The sequence below is a fragment of the Canis lupus genome, chromosome 31 (assembly GCF_003254725.2).
Source record: "Canis lupus dingo isolate Sandy chromosome 31, ASM325472v2, whole genome shotgun sequence".
Classification (NCBI taxonomy): Eukaryota; Metazoa; Chordata; class Mammalia; order Carnivora; family Canidae; genus Canis; species Canis lupus.
Genome location: NC_064273.1, coordinates 6,066,687 through 6,086,104, shown reverse-complemented (window position 1 = coordinate 6,086,104; position 19,418 = coordinate 6,066,687). Strand labels below are relative to the sequence as shown.

The window sequence follows — 19,418 nt, the reverse complement described above, 5'->3', positions numbered from 1 at the left end:
ATTTGAAATAAGCAAGATCACACATACTTTCAGCTTTACTTGAACAATCAATTTTAATGGCAATTATTAAAACAAAAATCTTATCTAATTCAAAATAGAATTAATATGACATCACTTTTCAACTTGCTAAAGCTAACCTAATAGGGTGAAATTTAACTTCAGTCAACTTTTGGAAGTTTTACTTGGTAGTTCTGGAAATCAAACTAAGCTTTTAAGTGTGGTACTACCTCTACATTAGCTTCCTGGATTTGTTGAGTTAATGTGTCATTGGACTTATTCCTCAAACTGTTATTTTTCCATTTTTGAAGAGTAATGTTCTTGGCCAGTTCTGTATGATATAGACTAATGATTGGACTCTCCATCCTTTAACTGCTATATCTGTGACATAGCCCTTAATCGGCAAAGTCTGCTTTTGACAATTGAAAACATAAACATAACAGATAGGATAATGATACATACACATCAATTAAATTGATTTGAGCTTGCAATGTTGATGCCTCATTTAGTTTTGCAGACAGGTATCTTTAATCAGACAGTGCAGGAGCTACCTTTGGTTCCCAGAGAACTTTTTTAGAGCACTGAACCTCAAATACACTTTAGCACTACATTTATATTAATAGTCCGTGGTGATGCTTGTATTTAAAGAATGCTAATATTCCATTGTAATTTTGTCAGTAATCTTGAAGCACTTTGTGAATTTTGCTTTTAAAAAGAGGAAAGAAATACATCAGAGCCGTCACAAATCTCTCATACCCTCAAACCCTATTCCCCCTCCAATCCACATCTCTTTTATTAAATACCACTATGCCTCTGTAGGAAATATGAATAGTCATTGAAACTGGTTCAATGCCAGGATTTGAAAGCTGATACTTTGAAGAATGTACCCAGTGTATATTAAATGAACACCAAACTCCCTGGCAATGAGAGGAATAATATGAGACGATGACACAGTTAAATTTAGAAACAGAATGCAAAATAGCCACTGCGTTTTCATTTCAAGGTCATTCACAGACACAGTCTCATAATCCTGTGGAATTCCATCCCAGTTGGATTCCATTTCACGTGTGGTATAGTCTTTTATTTTTCAGTCTATTAAGATTTTTGAGCACACAAGAAAGAAAACCATTATTTATTAAGTATCTACTGGAGACCTGAGATTGTGCTTGATACTTCCCTTTATATCTAGTGATTACAGTAAGAATAATAGCTAATGTTTTTTGGACAACTTGCTGGGGGAAAGACAGTATACAAAGCAATTGCCACTCCTACTTATACCTTTTCCTCACCTAAAGCTAATGATTTTTACAAATGAAAAAAACTGTTTACAAAAGTTTAATAACTGATTCAAAGTGACTGCTACTTTTACTAAATGGCACAAGATCGGAACCTGAGTTTTTTTCTTTCCAGACCCATATTCTCAAAAGAATGTCAATACAAGGGTTTTGGATTCAGACTGTTTAATATGTCTTCATTTGTGAATTGCTAACAATAATAATACCTACACTAAAGGATTGTTATGAGGATAAAATTAGTGAATATAGGTTTTATATTGATAATGCCTGGCACGTGATAAACATCCAAGAGACATTAGCTGTTAGTGTTTTTGTTTAATGATAACAATAGTTATTAGGTTGTTATATTCTAAAAGATAGTGGTTTTTTCTTTACATTTTACCTTATTATATTATTAAAAATGCAAAGCACTAAAATTTTTAAAAATTCCCCTTTTATTCTAACTTCCCAGTACCTTAAAATAGTTAAGTTTGAAATATTTATGCTAAGTATTATTTAACAAATGTAATATTTTGGGTTTCTGTGACCTATTATGTAAAATCAGCATGTCACAGATCACAATATTTCAAAAGCAACATCCACTAAATGCTTTGCTATTTGATCTTCAAACCACTATTTCATTTTTAAAATGTTCATCATCCCAGAGAAAATAAGAAATTGAACGTAAGACACTGTGTGAAACTAACTATGCTGTTAGTTGTTTGCATCACACAGATAATGTTTTGAGATTCGGACTCTGATGGATCTTTTATTTTATTTTTTAAAAATATTTTATTTATTTATTTGAGAGACAGAGATAATGAGCAGTGGGGAGAGGCAGAGGAGAGAGAGAAAGGGAGAAACAGACTTCTCACCGAGTAGGAAGCCCTTCTCAGAACTCGATCCCAGGACCCAGAGATCATGACCTGAGCTGAAGGCAGATGCTCAACCTACTGAACTACTCAGGGGGTCCCTATTTTTTAAACCATCCCTAAAATTCTTTTCTCTCATATCCTTCGTGGACCGGAAGATGGTTCCTGTATTGGAGACTTCAGTCTATTTCTCAATTGATTAGTTACACATTGTCTGGTAGCAGCCAGTCAAAAGGTATTTAGGCAAAACACCTATCCTTAAAATGGCTGTTTTCAACAATGCCTTGATGAAAGAACTTTAAAGACCGAAATGAGTCTTAGCTTAAAGCAACGATAACAGTATTTACCTGTTATTCTCTTTTACAGACCTTTGTTTCCCAGTGAGGCAGCTTGCTTGCCAAGAGCTGACCACTCCTGCTGAAGTGTTTTTGTAGCTGACATCACTCAACCTCTCAAAATAGCAGTTTTATCCAAGCTTACAATTAGCAGAAGGCTTTTGAAGTGCACTGGAACTTTAGCCAGGCTCCTCAGCAGGAGGTGGATCTTGAGAGACCTTCTTTTACCTTTGCAGGCCAGAAAAAGTGTCCTATGAATATTACTTTTTTAGTTACGGTTGTGTTTTAAAGAGGTCAACTCTTAAATGGGTTATCCAATCAATAACAGTTGCCTTAAAAAAAAAATAACAGTTGCCTTTACCTCAGTGAGGTTGGCGCTGTAAGTAGTGTGGAAATCGTTATACTCTTCACCAGCTCTTTCTGTGCTGGCTGCCTGGGGGGCTTTTCTTTCCAGATTTCCTTTTGACTTGGCTTCCTCAGGGGGAGTCCATGTGACTAGTCCTGGCCAAAGGAGGCAAGAACATTACACGGGCCACATCAGGGCCAGAGCATTTAATTGGCAGAGTGAGATCCTCACCAATTGTCCTTTGTGCGCTGCCCCAGGATTCCAGGTACCAGCTACAACCTGAGCTCTGAAAGTCAATGAAGAGGGGTGCCTGGGTGGGTTAGTGGTTGAGCATCTGCCTTTGGCTCAGAGCATGGTCCTGGGATCAAGTCCCACGTTAGACTTCTGCAGGGAGCCTGCTTCTCCCTCTGCCTGTGACTCTGCCTCTCTCTCTGTGTGTCTCTCATAGATGAATAAATGGAATCTTAAAAAAAACAATTAAAAGACAATGAAGAGCAAACCCCCCCCAACTGCTCTGTTGTGCAGAGGGAGTCAAAAGATGAACATCTGTTGTGTTAAGCACTGAGATGTTTAGGGTTGTTTGTTACTATAGGATAACTAAGCCTACCCTGACACATGAGCACAAGAATTACAAATGAAAATTTGTGGCCCTTTAAAGGGCAAGCTGGATAAAGCAAGCAGGCAGGTTTAGATTTCATTTTTAGCCTTCAATGACAACTTTGGCTTATTGCATAATAAGGCTGCCAATTTTGTTTCAGATGAACTTAAATCCTAAAATCACATCCATGACTTATGAAGTCAATACCTAATACTTTAGTAGTCATTATGAAGCAAGCAATCACAATGAATTTTTGTACTATCTTAAACTTTATTGTAAATGTATGCATGATTATAATCTTTTCTTTGATTTTTTTTGTTTTTTTTTTTGTTTTTTTTTTTTACTTAGAGTGAAGAACCAGAGTGAATTGTCTTATAAATCAATTATTTCTTAAACTCATTCAAAATAATATTTCTTTGGATCATTCATTTTTCTTGATAGTCTGTATTATGGAAGTCAAAGTGAAAAAAAAAAGAAACGTAATAATTACAGACAGGGGCACTGGATGGCTCAGTCAGTTAAGCATCTGTCATTGATTCCAGTCATGATCTCGGGGTCCTGGGAATGAGCCTCATAAGCTTCATGTCAGGCTCCCCACTCAGTGGGGGGGGGGCCTGCTTCTCCCGCTTTCTCTGCCCCTCCCTGCTGCTTGTGCTCACTCTCCATCTCTCTCAAATAAATTAAATCTTAAAAAATATTATAGACAAATTGTTATTTGCACAGGGGCACCAAGGTATGGTTGCTTTCCTTGCTTTGACCTGAAGTACTTCTCTCAAGCTTATTTCCTATAGTAACCAAATTATGCACCATTATCCATACATATCTAAATCTGGCAGGAATTATTTTGTGTTTTTACTATATATCATCTCCTAAGGTTCAACAATCACCTATGTTTAGAACTTATTATGAAACGAAATGCTTAAAAAATAATTCTTAGTTTTTTTCTAAACATCTTCCAACACTGAGTTTATTAGAAAAGTCACAGTTCAGCCTATTATTCTTTTGTATATATATTTTTTATTGGAGTTCGATATGCCGACATATAGCATAACACCCATGCTCATCCTACCAAGTGACCACTCAGTGCCTGTCACCCAGTCACCCCATCCCCTTACCTCTGCTTTCACTACATCTTGTACGTTTCCCAGAGTTAGGAGTCTCTCATGTTCTGTCACCCTCTCTGATATTCTCCACTCATTTTCTCTCTTTTCCCCTTTATTCCCTTTCACTATTTTCTATATTCCACAAATAAGTGAGACCATATATCGTTTGTCCTTCTCCGATTGTACTTCACTCAGCATAATACCCTCCAGTTCCAACCATGTTGAAGCAAATGGTGGGTATTTGTCCTTTCTGATGGCTAGGTAATATTCCATTGTATACATAAACCACATCTTCTTTATCCATTCAAGTTTCGATAGACACCAAGGCTCATCCACAGTTTGGCTATTGTGGACATTGCTGCTAGAAACATTGGAGTGCAGGTGTCCTGCCATTTCACTGCATCTGTATCTTTGGGGTAAATCCCCAGCAGGGCAATTTATGGGTCATAGGGTAGCTCTATATTTAAGTCTTTGAGGAACCTCCACACAGTTTACCAGAGTGGCTGCACCAGTTCACATTCCCACCAACAGTGCAAGAGGGTTCCCCTTTCTCCACATCCTCTCCAACATTTGTGGTTTCCTGTCTTGTTACTTTTCACCGTTCTCACTGGTGTGAGGTGGTATCTCATTGTGGCTTTGATTTGTATTTCCCTGACGGCAAGTGATGCAGAGCATTTTCTCATGTGCTTGTTGGCCATGTCTATGTCTCCCTCTGTGAAATTTCTGTTCATGTCTTCTGCCCATTCCATGATTGGATTGTTTGTTTCTTTGCTGTTGAGTTTAATAAGTTCTCTATAGATCTTGGATACTAGCCCTTTATCTGATAGGTCATTTGCAAATATCTTCTCCCATTCTGTAGGTTGTCTTTTAGTTTTGTTGACTGTTTCTTTTGCTGTGCAGAAGCTTTTTATCTTGATGAAGTCCCAATAACTCATTTTTGCTTTTGTTTCCCTTGCCTTCATAGATGTATCTTGCAAGAAGTTACTGTGGCCAAGTTCAAAAAGGGTGTTGCCTTTGTTCTCCTCTAAGATTTTGATGGATTCTTGTCTCACATTTAGATCTTTCATCCATTTTGAGTTTATCTTTGTGAATGGTGTAAGGGAATGGTCTAGTTTCATTCTTCTGCGTGTGGCTGTCCAATTTTCCCAGCACCATTTATTGAAGAGACTGTCTTTTTCCAGTGGATAGTCTTTCCTGCTTTGTTGCATATTAGTTGACCATAATGTTGAGAGCCCATTTCTGGGTTCTCCATTCGGTTCCATTGATCTATGTGTCTGTTTTGGTGCCAGTACCACACTGTCTTGATGACCACAGCTTTGTAGTACAACCTGAAATCTGGCATTGTGATGCCCCCAGATATGGTTTTCTTTTTTAAAATTCCCCTGGCTATTCGGGGTCTTTTCTGATTCTACACAAATCTTAAAATAATTTGTTCTAACTCTCTAAAGAAAGTCCATGGTATTTTGATAGGGATTGCATTAAACGTGTAAATTTCCCTGGGTAACATTGACATTTTCGCAATATTAATTCTGCCAATCCATGAGCATGGAATATTTTTCCATCTCTTTGTGTCTTCCTCAATTTCTTTCAGAAGTGTTCTGTAGTGTTCAGGGTATAGATCCTTTACTTCTTTGGTTAGGTTTATTTCTAGGTATCTTATGCTTTTGGGTGCAATTGTAAATGGGATTGACTCCTTAATTTCTCTTTCTTCAGTCTCATTGTTAGTGTAGAGAAATGCCACTGATATCTGGGCATTGATTTTGTATCCTGCCACGCTACCGAATTGCTGTGCGAGTTCTAGCAATCTTGGGGTGGAGACTTTTGGGTGTTTTCTATGTAGAGTATCATGTCATCGGTGAAGAGGGAGAGTTTGACTTCTTTGCCGATTTGAATGCCTTTAATGTCTTTTTGTTGTCTGACTGCTGAGGCTAGGACTTCCAGTACTATGTTGAATAGCAGTGGTGAGAGTGGACATTCCAGTCATGTTTCTGATATTGGGGAAAGGCTCTCAGTTTTTCCCCATGGAGAATTATATTCACTGTGGGCTTTTCATAGATTGCTTTTAAGATGCTGAGGAATGTTCCCTCTATCCCTACACTCTGAAGAGTTTTGATCAGGAATGGATGCTGTATTTTGTCAAATGCTTTCTCTGCATCAATTGAGAAGATCATATGGTTCCTGGTTTTTCTCTTGTTGATATGATCTATCACGTTGATTGCTTCATGAGTGTTGAACCACCCTAGCATCCCGGGGATAAATCCCACTTGGTCATGATGAATAATCTTCTTAATGTACTGTTGGATCCTATTGGCTAGTATCTGGTTGAGAATTTTTCATCCATGTTCATCAGGGATATTGGTCTGTAATTCTCCTTTTTGGTGGGGTCTTTGGTTTTGGAATTAAGGTGATGCTGGCCTCATATAACAAGTTTGGAAGTACTCCATCCCTTTCTATTTTTCAGAACAGCTTTAGTAGAATAGGTATTGTTTCTTCTTTAAGCATTTGATAGAATTCCCCTGGGAAGCCATCTGTCCCTGGACTTTTGTGTCTTGGGAGGTTTTTGATGACTGCTTCAATGTCCTCCCTGGTTATTGGCCTGTTCAGGTTTTCTATTTTTTCCTGTGCCAGTTTTGGTAGTTTGTGGTTTTCCAGAAATGTGTCCATTTCTTCTAGATTGCCTAATTTATTGGTGTATAGCTGCTCATATTATGTTTTTAAAATCGTTTGTATTTTCTTAGTATTGGTTGTGTGCTCTCCTTTTTCATTCATGATTTTATTAATTAGAGTCTTTTCTCTTTTGTTTTTAATAAGGCTGACTAATGTTTTATCTATCTTATTAATTCTTTCAAAGAACCAACTCCGGGTTTTGCTGATCTGTTCCACAGTTCTTCTGGTCTCTATTTCATTGAGTTCTGCTCGAATCTTTATTAACTCTCTTCTGCTGCTTGGTGTAGGTTTTATTTGCTGTTCTTTCTCCAGTTCCTTTAGGTGCAAGGTTAGCTTGTGTATTTGCGTTTTTTCCAATGTTTTGAGGGATGCTTGTATTGTGATGTACTTCCCCCTCAGGACTGCTTTTGCTGTGTCCCAAAGATTTTGAATGGTTATGTCTTTATCCTCATTAGTTTCCACGAATGTTTTTAATTCTTCTCTAATTTCCTGGTTGACCCTTTCATCTTTAGCAGGATGCTCTTTAAGCTCCACGTGTTTGAGTTTCTTCCAAATTTCTTCTTGTGATTGAGTTCAAGTTTCAAAGTATTATGGTCTGAAAACATGCAGGGGACAACCCCATCTTTTAGTATTGGTTAAGACCTGATTTGTGACCCAGTATGTGGTCTATTCTGGAGAAAGTTCCATGTGCACTTGAGAAGAATGTGCATTCAGTTGTGTTTGGATGTAAATTTCTGTAAATATCTGTGAAATCTATCTGGTCCAGTGCATCATTTAAAGCTCTTGTTTCTTTGGAGATGTTGTGCTTAGAAGATATGTCATTTGCAGAAAGTACTGTGTTGAAGTCTCCCAGTATTAGTGTATTACTATCTAAGTATGTCTTTACTTTGGTTATTAATTGATATACTTGGCAGCTCCCACATTTGGGGCATAAATATTCATGATTGTTATGTCCTCTTTTTGGATAGATCCTTATGATATAGTGTCCCTCTTCATCTCTTACTACAGTCTTTGGGATAAACTTTAATTTACCTGATATGAGGATGGCTACCCCTGCTTTCTTTTGAGGACCATTTGAATTATAAATGGTTCCTCAACCTTTCATTTTCAGGCTGTTGGTGTCCTTACATCTCTAATCAGTCTCTTGTAGACAGCAAATAGATGGGTCTTGCTTTTTTTCCAGTCTGAAACCCTGCGTCTTTTGATGGGATCATTAAGCCTACTCAAGTTCAGAGTAAACTATTGAAAGATATGAACTTAGTGTCATCATAATACCTATTCGGTCCCTGTTTTTGTGGATTATTTATTTGGGCATCCTCTTTCTTTTACAGAGTCCCCCTTAAAATTTCTTGCAGAGCTGGGTTCGTGGTCACATATTCTTTCAGTTTCTGCCTGTCCTGGAAGTTCTTTATCTCTATTTCTATTCTGAATGAGAGCCTTGCTGGATAAAGTATTCTTGGCTGCATTTCTTCTCATTTAGGACCCTGAATATATCCTGCCAGCCCTTTCTGGCCTGCCAGGTTTCTGTGGAGAGGTCTGCTGTTAATCTAATATTTATCTCAATATAAGTTAGGGATCTCTTGTCTCTTGCTGTTTTAAGGATTTTCTCTTTATCTTTGGAATTTTCAAGTTTCGCTATTAAATTCCGAGGTGTTGAACGGTTTTTATTGATTTAGGGGGGGATCTCTCTATCTCCTGGATCTGAATGCATGTTTCCCTCCCCAAATTAGGGAAGTTCTCAGCTATGATTTGTTCAAATAAACTTTCTTGTCCTCTGTCCCTTTCAGCATCCTCTGGAACCCCAATTAAACGTAGATTTTTCCTTCTGAGGCTGTCATTTATTTCCCTTAACCTTTCCTCATGGTCTTTTAGTTGTTTCTCTCTTTTTTTCTCAGCTTCCTTCCTTGCCATCAACTTGTCTGCTATGTCACTTACTCTGTCTTCTACCTAATTATCCCTCATCGTTAGGACCTCCAATTTGGATTGCATCTCATTTAATTGATGTTTAATTTCAGCCTGAATAGATCTAAATTCTGCAGTCATGAAGTCTCTTGAATCCTTTATGCTTTTTTCCAGAGCCACCAGTAGTTTTATAATTGTGCTTCTGAATTGGCTTTCTGACATTGAATGGTAATCCAAATTCTGTAACTCTGTGGCAGAGAGTACTGTTTCTGATTCTTTCTTTTATGGTAAATTCTTCTTTCTAGTCATTTTGCTCAGTGCAGAGTGGCTAAAAACGAGTTGTATTGGAAAAAGGAAGAAAAAGAAAAACAGAAAAAAAATTAAAACAAAAGCAAAAACAAGGAGGGGTATCCTCTGGTTCTATATACTGTAAGTCCCTCGACTTCCCTTGGAGCTTTCCAACGCTGCTCGGCCAAGAATTTGCTCTTCCCCTGTCCTTCCAGCTGGTCTTCTGGGGGAGGGGCCTGCTGTGCTGACTCTCAGGTGAGTGCACGGCTCAGTGGGAGCCTTTTATCCTGTGAGGACCTTGTTCCTGGTGGTCCTGCTCCTCCCAGGCACAGGGTGACACCAGGAGGAAATCACCACCCTGGCGGCAGCCAGTTTTCCAGCCCTGGAGTCAGCTCCTGCAGTAACTACCACAGTCTCCCAGGGGGCACTGGCCTGGATGCTCCCAGGGGGCAGGGGGTGCTGACCTGCACAATTTTGGGGCGCCTGGCAGCAGGAGGGTCCTCGCTGTCCTGCGCCCTCCCGACTCTGCCTGGCCCTGGGGGGAACCACAGGCTGGGGGCTGTGTCCCCTGGTGCCCTGGGCTCTGGGGCCTATGCTGGTGGAATCGTGCTCCTGGGGCGGCAGCTCCCAAAAGCAGCAGAGCGCAGCCCCCTCTACCCAGAGCTGCCGCCTGAACTTCTCCCTAGGCCCCACGGAGTGCCCCCTCTAGCCCTTCACCGAGCTTGGTCTGCCGTCTATGGTGGGCTCTCCCCGGGGCGCCCTCTTCTCCTTTTTTTTATTTTCATAACTTTTTTTTTTTTAAGATTTTATTTATTTATCCATGAGAATACACAGAGAGGAGAGAAAGAGAGGCAGAGACACAGGCAGAGGAGAAGCAGGCTCCATGCAGGAAGCCTGAGGTGGGACTCGATTCAGGGACTCCAGGACCACACCCTGGGCTGCAGGCGGCGCTAAACCGCTGAGCCACCTGGGCTGCCCCGCCCTCCTCTCCTAATCACCCTGGGAACCTGGAGACTCTACTGCCCCTCCTGTGGTTCTGTCCATGTTCTCTGCTGAGAGCCTTTCTGTCCGGGAAGAATCCCATACGGATTTTTAAAGTTCCTGCTTCTCCAGGCTGGGCTTCCCTCTCCTGGATGCTTTCGTTGCCCAGCCTTAGCCCGGCTCCTCAGGGGGCCCCTCCGCCACTGGATTCTTTTTTAGTTTATTTTTTTCCACCTTCCTACCTTGTTAGGAGCGCAAACTCTTCTCTCTGTAGCATTCCAGCTGTTCTCTCTTTAAATCTCAGGTCAAATTCATAGGTTTCCAGGATGATTTGAAAGTTATCTAGGCAAATTGTTGGGGACAGGTGACTTGGGGACCCTACTCCCCCACCATCTTCCCCGCCCCTCCCCAGTTCAGCCTATTAATATATCCCATATTTTAATTTATTTCAGTATCATTTCCTCTATTCTAGGTTTTGCAGGCTTAGCAGCATCAACTATTTTAGTCCATTCTATTATGGCATCACTTTTTTTTAAAGATTTTATTTATTTATTAGGGAGAGAGAACATGAATGATGGAGGTCAGGGGTGGGGGACAGAGGGGCAGAGAGAGAGGGAGAAGCAGATTCCCGACTGAGCAGGAAGCCCACTGCATGGGGCTGGACTCCAGGACCCTAATATCATGACCTGAGGGGAAGGCAAACTCCTAACCGACTGCCCCTCTATTATGGCATCACTCTTAATCTTTCATCCTTTTCATTATCCTTTTAAGACTATTGTGCTATCAAACATTCAAACAATGACCAAGTATCATAAATGACAGCTTATAATAATGTGGGATTATGTTATGTTCAGAAGAGGAACTAAGATTGTCAATTCTAAAAGAACTCAAATTTTTTAACTTTATAGTTTTATAAGGCTTATTACTTAGGCAGTATTTTCATTATAACCTGAACTAGCACTTTCCCTCAGAAAATATCTTCAAATATTTAATTGTTCTTTCTCATCCATGCAATAACATGCTATATTTGTCTGCAAAATGGTATAAAATCAAATTTCCTGAATTAATGGGCTTCAAAAATTACTATAACGCATAGCAAGGTACACACCATGAAACAAACCATCTTTTGGTTGTTAAGAAATGAAATCACTCTATCTTGGATGAGTCAACATAAGATGTGTGAAATTAATTTATTGCACAACACAAATTTGAAGTAAGGTACTGAAATTTAGTTTTTTCATGGGAGGGTAGACAGTGATTTCCTTCAGAATATATACCTGACTTTGATTAAAATTCTTCTGTTATGCTGCACAGATGGAAAAAAAAAAACAACAACAACAACCCAAAACTATTTTGTTTTAGATGCTAGCACTGGGTTCTGTAACAGCCTACAAGATAAGATGCAGATTTCAAAGGGTAGTACACACTGTGTGCTAATGCATGTTCTTAAAACTCCATACCACAAGGTCAAATGAAAATACCAGTGACCATTTGCTGTTTGCTGTTATGTGACAAAACAGATTGGCAATAGCTAATATTTCTACAGCTTATTTTATGCAAATTTAAAACAAATGTTAATCACAACACAAAAGCTGCATCAACACAAACTCATTTCTACTTTTGCCTGCTGATTAAAAAGTAATCTCCCACCTCTGCTATTTTTCAATATGATTAAATAATCCATATGGATAAGAAATGATACCTAATGTATATTTAGTTATCAACTACCTAGGATTTTGGAAAGTTGAAGCAACATAGGTAGTTCAAAATTATATAAAATAAAAACTTTATCATATGTTTTGAGTGGAATGAACTGCATTTTATTTACATAGCATATGCCAAATGGAACCAAAGGAGGCAGATCAGAAAGGTCCAAGGTAATCAGCCACATATTACAAAATTGTCATGGACAACCTACAAAATAAAGGATCTATGTACAAAGAGTCATAAATGGTAAGTTTAATCCATCTATTTTTTAATAAATTTATTTTTTATTGGTGTTCAATTTACCAACATACAGAATAACACCCAGTGCTCATCCCGTCAAGCGCCCCCCTCAGTGCCTGTCACCCATTCACCCCCACCCCCGCCCTCCTCCCCTTCCATACCCCTAGTTCGTTTCCCAGAGTTAGGAGTCTTTATGTTCTGTCTCCCTTTCTGATATTTCCCACACATTTCTTCTCCCTTCCCTTATATTCCCTTTCACTATTATTTATATTCCCCAAATGAATGAGAACATACAATGTTTGTCCTTCTCCGATTGACTTCCTTCACTCAGCATAATACCCTCCAGTTCCATCCACGTTGAAGCAAATGGTGGGTATTTGTCGTTTCTAATGGCTGAGGAATATTCCATTGTATACATAAACCACATCTTCTTTATCCATTCATCTTTCGATGGACACCGAGGCTCCTTCCACAGTTTGGCTATTGTGGCCATTGCTGCTAGAAACATCGGGGTGCAGGTGTCCAGGCGTTTCATTGCATCTGAATCTTTGGGGTAAATCCCCAACAGTGCAATTGCTGGGTCGTAGGGCACGTCTATTTGTAACTCTTTGAGGAACCTCCACACAGTTTTCCAGAGTGGCTGAACCAGTTCACATTCCCACCAACAGTGCAAGAGGGTTCCCTTTTCTCTGCATCCTCTCCAACATTTGTGGTTTCCCGCCTTGTTAATTTTCCCCATTCTCACTGGCGTGACGTGGTATCTCATTGTGGTTTTGATTTGTATTTCCCTAATGGCAAGTGATGCAGAGCATTTTCTCATGTGCATGTTGGCCATGTCTATGTCTTCCTCTGTGAGATTTCTCTTCATGTCTTTTGCCCATTTCATGATTGGATTGTTTGTTTCTCGGTGTTGAATTTAATAAGTTCTTTATAGATCTTGGAAACTAGCCCTTTATCTGATATGTCATTTGCAAATATCTTCTCCCATTCTGTAGGTTGTCCTTTAGTTTTGTTGACTGTATCCTTTGCTGTGCAAAAGCTTCTTATCTTGATGAAGTCCCAATAGTTCATTTTTGCTTTTGTTTCTTTTGCCTTCGTGGATGTATCTTGCAAGAAGTTACTGTGACCGAACTCAAAAAGGGTGTTGCCTGTGTTCTCCTCTAGGATTTTGATGGACTCTTGTCTCACATTTAGATCTTTCATCCATTTTGAGTTTATCTTTGTTCATGGTGAAAGAGAGTGGTCTAGTTTCATTCTTCTGCATGTGGATGTCCAATTTTCCCAGCACCATTTATTGAAGAGACTGTCTTTCTTCCAAAGGATAGTCTTTCCTCCTTTATCGAATATTAGTTGACCATCAAGTTCAGGGTCCACTTCTGGGTTCTCTATTCTGTTCCACTGATCTATGTGTCTGTTTTTGTGCCAGTACCACACTGTCTTGATGACCACAGCTTTGTAGTACAACCTGAAATCTGGCATTGTGATGCCCCCAGATATGGTTTTCTTTTTTAAAATTCCCCTGGCTATTCGGGGTCTTTTCTGATTCCACACAAATCTTAAAATAATTTGTTCTAACTCTCTAAAGAAAGTCCATGGTATTTTGATAGGGATTGCATTAAACGTGTACATTGTCCTGGGTAACATTGACATTTTCGCAATATTAATTCTGCCAATCCATGAGCATGGAATATTTTTCCATCTCTTTGTGTCTTCCTCAATTTCTTTCAGAAGTGTTCTATAGTTTTAAGGGTATAGATCCTTTACCTCTTTGGTTAGGTTTATTCCTAGGTATCTTATGCTTTTGGGTGCAATTGTAAATGGGATTGACTCCTTAATTTCTCTTTCTTCAGTCTCATTGTTAGTGTAGAGAAATGCCACTGACTTCTGGGCATTGATTTTGCCACGCTGCCAAATTGCTGTATGAGTTCTAGCAATCTTGGGGTGGAGGCTTTTGGGTTTTCTACGTAGAGTATCATGTCATCGGCGAAGAGGGAGAGTTTGACTTCTTCTTTGCCAATTTGAAAGCCTTTAATGTCTTTTTGTTGTCTGATTGCTGAGGCTAGAACTTCCAGTACTATGTTGAATAGCAGTGGTGAGAGTGGACATCCCTGTCTTGTTCCTGATCTTAGGGGAAAGGCTCCCAGTGCTTCCCCATTGAGAATGATATTTCCTGTGGGCTTTTTGTAGATGGCTTTTAAGATGTCGAGGAATGTTCCCTATGCTCTGAAGTGTTTTGATCAGGAATGGATGCTGTATTTTGTCAAATGCTTTCTCTGCATCTAATGAGAGGATCATATGGTTCTTGGTTTTTCTCTTGCTGATATGATGAATCACATTGATTGTTTTACGGGTGTTGAACCAGCCTTGTGTCCCGGGGATAAATCCTACTTGGTCATGGTGAATAATTTTCTTAATGTACTGTTGGATCCTATTGGCTAGTATCTGGTTGAGAATTTTTACATCCATGTTCATCAGGGATATTGGTCTGTAATTCTCCTTTTTGGTGGGGTCTTTGTCTGGTTTTGGAATTAAGGTGATGCTGGCCTCATAGAACGAATTTGGAAGTACTCCATCTCTTTCTATCTTTCCAAACAGCTTTAGTAGAATAGGTATTATTTCTTCTTTAAACGTTTGATAGAATTCTCCTGGGAAGCCATCTGGCCCTGGACTTCTGTGTCTTGGGAGGTTTTTGATGACTGCTTCAATTTCCTCCCTGGTTATTGGCCTGTTCAGGTTTTCTATTTCTTCCTTTTCCAGTTTTGGTAGTTTGTGGCTTTCCAGGAATGCGTCCATTTCTTCTAGATTGCCTAATTTATTGGCCTATAACTGTTCATAATATGTTTTTAAAATTGTTTGTATTTCTTTGGTGTTGGTAGTGATCTCTCCTTTCTCATTCATGATTTTATTAATTTGAGTCTTCTTTCTCTTGTTTTTAATAAGGCTGGCTAATGGTTTATCTATCTTATTAATTCTTTCAAAGAACCAACTCCTGGTTCTGTTGATCTGTTCCACAGTTGTTCTGGTCTCGATATCGTTGAGTTCTGCTCGAAACTTTATTAACTCTCTTCTGCTGCTGGGTGTAGGATCTATTTGCTGTTTTTTCTCTAGCTCCTTTATGTGCAAGGTTAGCTTTTGTATTTGAGTTCTTTCCAGTTTTTGAATGGATGCTTGTATTGCGATGTATTTCCCCCTCAGGACTGCTTTTGCTGCATCCCAAAGATTTTGAACGCTTGTATCTTCATTCTCATTAGTTTCGATGAACCTTTTTAGTTCTTCCTTAATTTCCTGGTTGACCCTTTCATCTTTTAGCAGGATGGTCCTTAACCTCCACGTGTTTGAGATCCTTCCAAACTTCTTGTTGTGATTTAGTTCTAACTTCAAGGCATTATGGTCTGAGAATATGCAGGGGACTATCCTAATATTTTGGTATCGGTTCAGACCCGATTTGTGACCCAATATGTGGTCTATTCTGGAGAAAGTTCCATGTGCGCTTGAGAAGAATGTGTATTCAGTTGAGTTTGGATGTAAAGTTCTGTACATATCTGTGAAATCCATCTGGTCCAGTGTATCATTTAAAGCTCTCGTTTCTTTGGAGATATTGTGCTTAGAAGACCTATTGAGTATAGAAAGAGCTAGGTTGAAGTCACCAAGTATTAGTGTATTATTATCTAAGTATTTCTTCACTTTCGTTATTAATTGATATATTTGCAGCTCCCACATTCGGGGCATATATATTGAGGATTGTTAAGTCCTCTTGTTGGATAGATCCTTTAAGTATGATATAGTGTCCCTCTTCATCTCTCACTACAGTCTTTGGGGTAAATTTTAGTTTATCTGATATAAGGATGGCTACCCTTGCTTTCTTTTGAGGACCATCTGAATGGTAAATGGTTCTCCAACCTTTTATTTTCAGGCTGTAGGTGTCCTTCTGTCTAAAATGAGTCTCTTGTAGACAGCAAATAGATGGGTCCTGCTTTTTTATCCAGTCTGAAACCCTCCGCCTTTTGATGGGGTCATTAAGCCCGTTCACATTCAGAGTTACTATTGAGAGATATGAGTTTAGTGTCATCATGATATCTATTCAGTCCTTATTTTTGTGGATTGTTCCACTGAAATTCTTCTTAAAGGGGAATTTTAAGAGTCCCCCTTAAAATTTCTTGCAGAGCTGGTTTGGAGGTCACATATTCTTTCAGTTTCTGCTTGTCTTGGAAGCTCTTTATCTCTCCTTCCATTTTTGAATGAGAGCCTTGTTGGATAAAGTATTCTTGGTTGCATGTTCTTCTCATTTAGGACCCTGAATATATCCTTCCAGCCCTTTCTGGCCTGCCAGGTCTCTGTGGGAGGTCTGCTGTTACCCTAATACTCCTCCCCATAAAAGTCAGGGATTTCTTGTCTCTTGCTGCTTTAAGGATCTTCTCTTTATCTTTGGAATTTGCAAGCTTCACAATTAAATGTCGAGGTGTTGAATGGTTTTTATTGATTTTAGGGGGGGATCTCTCTATTTCCTGGATCTGAATGCCTGTTTCCCTTCCCAGATTAGGAAAGTTTTCAGCTATGATTTGTTCAAATACATATTCTGGCCCTCTGTCCCTTTCGGCGCCCTTGGGAACCCCAATTAAACGTAGGTTTTTCTTCCTTAGGCTGTCGTTTATTTCCCTTAATCTATCTTCATGGTCTTTTAATTGTTTGTCTTTTTCCTCAGTTTCCCTCTTTGCTATCAACTTGTCTTCTATGTCACTCACTCGTTCTTCCACCTCGTTAACCCTCGTCGTTAGGACTTCTAGTTTGGATTGCATCTCATTCAATTGATTTTTAATTTCTGCCTGATTGGATCTAAATTCTGCAGTCATGAAGTCTCTTGAGTCCTTTATGGTTTTTTCTAGAGCCACCAGTAGCTGTATAATAGTGCTTCTGAATCGGCTTTCTGACATTGAATTGTAATCCAGATTTTGTAACTCTGTGGGAGAGAGGACTGTTTCTGATTCTTTCTTTTGAGGTGAGGTTTTCCTTCTAGTCATTTTGCTCAGTGCAGAGTGGCCAAAAACAAGTTGTATTGGGAAAAGGAGAAAAAGAGAGGAGAGAAAGAATGTAAGAAAAGAGAAAAAGCGAAAAGAAAAAAGGAAGAAAAAAAGAAAAAAAGAGAAAGAAAAAGAAAGAGGAAAAAATGGGGAGGGGGAAGCAAATAAATCAAAAAGAAAAAAAATATCATGGGGGAGTGTCTTCTGATTCTGTGTACTTTAAGTCCCTTGACTTCCCCTGGAACTTGTCCGTCTAGCTGGTCTTCTGGGGGAGGGGCCTGTTGTGCTGATTCTCAGGTGTGAGCACTTGGGGGAGCTGCTCTGCCCCTGCCTGGTTCAGGGCTCAGTGGGGGTTGTTCACCCCGTGAGGCCCCAGGAGGAACAGCCGCAGTGGCGGGGCCAGCTCTGCAGCCCTGGAGTCAGCCCCCGAAGTAGCTCCGCAGCTCTCCGTCTGCAGGGCCTGGAGGCTCCGGGCGGGGCCGCTGATCTGCTCAGCTGGGGCAGGAGCGTCCTCGCTGTCCTGGGCCCTCCCGGCCTCTGCCTGTCCCGGGGAGGCCGGATCCTGGGCTGTGTCCGGCGCCCTGTGCTCCGGGGCCTGCGCTGTTGGATTTGCGCTCCCACCCCACAGCCCCCTCCGCGGAGCCGCCCCCGAGCCCCCCGAGCTGCTCCCGCCCCGCAGCCCCCTCCGCGGAGCCGCCCCCGAGCCCCCCCTGCTGCTCCCGCCGCGCAGCCCCCTCCTCGGAGCCGCCCCCGAGCCCCCCGAGCTGCTCCCGCCGCGCAGCCCCCTCCTCGGAGCCGCCCCCGAGCCCCCCGAGCTGCTCCCGCCCCGCAGCCCCCTCCGCGGAGCCCCCCCCCCCCGAGCCCCCCGAGCCCCCCGAGCTGCTCCCGCCCCGCAGCCCCCTCCGCGGAGCCGCCCCCGAGCCCCCCCAGCTGCTCCCCCCCGCAGCCCCCTCCGCGGAGCCGCCCCCGAGCCCCCCGAGCTGCTCCGGGTCCCCCGTGCGCGCTGCAGCCCTTAGGGAGCTCGGCGCATCTCCCGGGGCGCAGGTGTCTGTTAGTGTCCCCGGGAGCCCGAGGGCATCCCCGCCCTCCTGGGTCCTGCTCCACCTCCCCGCGAGCCCCTTTCCCCCGGGAAGGTCGGTGCAGCTCCTGCTCCTCCGGGTCGGGGCTCTCCTGTCCTGGGGACACTCGCCCCGGCCTCAGCCCGGCTCCTCGCGGGCCCCTCCCCCTTGGAGGCCTTTTGTGTCTTTATTTCTTTTTCCCCGTCTTCCTGCCTTGATAGAAGCGCGAACTCTTCTCACTGCAGCATTCCAGCTGGTCTCTTTAATTCTCAGGCCAAATTCGTAGATTTTCAGGATGATTTGAAGGTTATCTAGGTAATTTGGTGGGGACAGGGGACTTGGGGACCCTACTCTTCCGCCGTCTTGCCCCTCCTCCCTATTTTTTAAAAGATTTTATTTATTTATTCATGAGAGACACACACAGAGAGAGAGAGAGAGAGGCAGAGACACAGGCAGAGGGAGGAGCAGGCTCCATGCAGGGAACCCAACGTGGGACTCGGGACTTGATTCTGGGTCTCCAGGATCAGTCCCTGGACCAAAGGCAGCGCTAAACCACTGAGCCACCAGGGCTGCCCTAATCCATCTATTTTGAAACAATTTTGAGGGAGTTTATTATATAAGCACATTTATAGGAAATGTTAAACCATCAGTCCAAAATTAAAATATACAAATTAAATTGTAAAAGGTGAGGATGGGGAAAATTAAACAAAAAAAAAAATCTGTTAAATAACTTCCATGTAATTCTTTACACAAATAAAAAGCCTTGGATAGCAATCAAAAGATTGACAAATGAATATTTATGTGTTATATTAAAGCATATGTTTACTTATGTGTATGTAATTTTTTATAATTTCCATATTTTCCAGAAATTTCAGTTAACCAACCAGATTCCAATTGTGTAAGGAGAAGAGGGTAGCTAGTGCATTAAGAATGGTGATAGAGGAAAATAATAGCATTTGGGTATAAACTTAGTTCCAAGCAGAGATGGATTTGTCATGTAGCTAATAAAGCCTAAGCTTTAAAATCTCTGAA

At 41.1% G+C, this 19,418-nt stretch overlaps 1 long non-coding RNA gene across 2 annotated transcripts in view; it reads left to right on the top strand.

The window, feature by feature from the left end:
* The window catches only part of LOC112661561 (uncharacterized), a 90,551-nt gene that overhangs the window by 30,584 nt on the left and 40,549 nt on the right, over window positions 1-19,418 (top strand). The window contains exon 2 of one of the 2 annotated variants that reach the window (XR_007407688.1): window positions 12,196-12,316. The exons of the other annotated variant lie outside the window; for it this stretch is intronic. This is a non-coding gene — a long non-coding RNA (uncharacterized LOC112661561). The remainder of the gene's footprint in view (window positions 1-12,195; window positions 12,317-19,418) is intronic. 2 annotated transcript variants of the gene reach the window in all.